This window comes from Daktulosphaira vitifoliae, unplaced genomic scaffold (genome assembly GCF_025091365.1).
Source record: "Daktulosphaira vitifoliae isolate Bord-2020 unplaced genomic scaffold, ASM2509136v1 Scaffold_164, whole genome shotgun sequence".
In the NCBI taxonomy this organism is placed as follows: Eukaryota; Metazoa; Arthropoda; class Insecta; order Hemiptera; family Phylloxeridae; genus Daktulosphaira; species Daktulosphaira vitifoliae.
This window is the reverse complement of record NW_026099732.1, coordinates 23856-25730: the sequence shown is the minus strand read 5'-3', so window position 1 is coordinate 25730 and position 1875 is coordinate 23856. Positions and strand designations below refer to the sequence as shown.

General features: G+C 27.1%; 1 long non-coding RNA gene across 2 annotated transcripts in view; it reads left to right on the top strand.

Moving 5' to 3' along the window:
• Positions 1-1199: 1199 nt before the first annotated feature.
• The window catches only part of LOC126909173 (uncharacterized), a 9675-nt gene continuing 8999 nt past the window's right edge, over positions 1200-1875 (top strand). For both annotated transcript variants that reach the window (XR_007704954.1, XR_007704953.1), the window contains exons 1-2: positions 1200-1311; positions 1385-1528. This is a non-coding gene — a long non-coding RNA (uncharacterized LOC126909173). The remainder of the gene's footprint in view (positions 1312-1384; positions 1529-1875) is intronic.

The following is a 1875-nucleotide window of genomic DNA, read 5'->3' as shown; positions in this document are numbered from 1 at the left end:
GCACATTCACTTTTTGTATCTTGGTTGAGTATTCCAGAGAGCTGTAGAGATGTATAGATAGAATGGCAAGGTGTCCCAGTATCTGCTAGAGGGATGTTCAGAAATCGTACCACCGCGAAACAAACCACACTAAAGGAAGCGAAGCCGCAGAGGAACCGCCCGAATTTGGGGGAAAATGGCCTTTTTATATCCTGCAAAACTGGTTNGCCCGAATTTGGGGGAAAATGGCCTTTTTATATCCTGCAAAACTGGTTTAGCGATCTCTGGTGAGATTCTTGAAATATTTTTGCTGTATTTGATTGGTTAATGTGATAGAATCTTTTACGTGAGCATTTTATGGAATGCGTAAGAGGGAGGTAAAATCTTGTGTAAGGGTATTATTTTATTACTCATCTTATCCACGGGGAAACACTGATTTGGTGATATATTTTATTAAATATAAGTATTAATTATTACATGTATTAAAATGTGATACTACACAGTAGTTTAGTGACCCTTGTTTTTCTTATTTTATAGCACCATAAAGTTACAAAATTTATATTTTCTGGCCCAATTATTCGAATTTTGAAGTGAATCTTTTTTATAGATAGTCCGAAAAATACGATAATCGAGCGTCATGATCGGCCACGGTTGGCTGTAAAGTATATTTTACATTATAATTTAATTTATGAAGTTTCCGTTTATCTGCGCATACTCTTAATACGAAAATGTTTTTTTTTTACAATATGTGTAACGTTTCAACATAAATAAGAAGTAAATGGTGTAAATTTACTTATGTTTTTAATTATGCTCCTGTAATATTTGGTGCTCTCTCAGAACATTTAACCTAGAACTACCATTAGTATTTATACTACTACACTGAGTTTTTGCATCCTAATTTTTATTAAATATTACAGCATTATGCAATTCCGAACAACAAAAGTTTACAAATGTTGTCCTGTGTAACTGAATTCTTCTTATATTCTAAAATAATACTAAAAATTTAATTTTTTTTGAAATAGAAAGAGTTGAAAAATTATTTTATTAACGTATTTCCATTAAATTTTGTAAACCTAATTTCTTTAAACACCCTACAACTGATTTTAAAAATTACGTTTTAATAAATTTGAATGTAATAAGATATGATAAAAACTTTTTCTTGAAACACATTTTTATATTTTCATTATGTTTTGAGAAAAATTATTAAAAAAACATGAAATTTTAAATACACTCTATTTAAGATATTCATATTTTATAGATCGAGTAAGTGTAAGAATTTTCAAGATTTTGAATTTTTTGGCTAGAATTAAAAAGAGAGGCGATGACAAAAGAGTAAAATCACATAATAATTAGTTTATTAGCCTTTATATATGACTTATTTATTAAATTAGTTTTTATTCTTTAGATAGAAAAACTTGATATAAATGAGTTTCAAATAATCTCAAATAAATTCAGTAATCTTGATACAGACAACGATTGCGTATTAAATAAGGAACAATGCATTACATTGGTTGAATCTATTGGTTACTGTCATTCTAGTAGTGGATTCGTAATTATAAATTTATTTAAAAATATTCATAATTATGTACATACAAGATACATTGCATATGATTTTTTCTCTCTACACAAAAATAGTACAGCCAATATTGATTTTGAAAAAATAATAATAAATAAGATCATAAAAATATATGCACACGAATTATGACCAAAAATATTCAGTGTTCCTCACAATAATTTTACATATATTTTTATTCTCAATTTTTAATAAATCTCACAACAAGAAAATTATAGTTACGTTAACTTTTCTGAATTAGAACTTATCCAACTTTACTTAACACAAAATACAATTTAAGAGATCATAAAATAAATTTTATACAGTGCAATTTATTAAATATA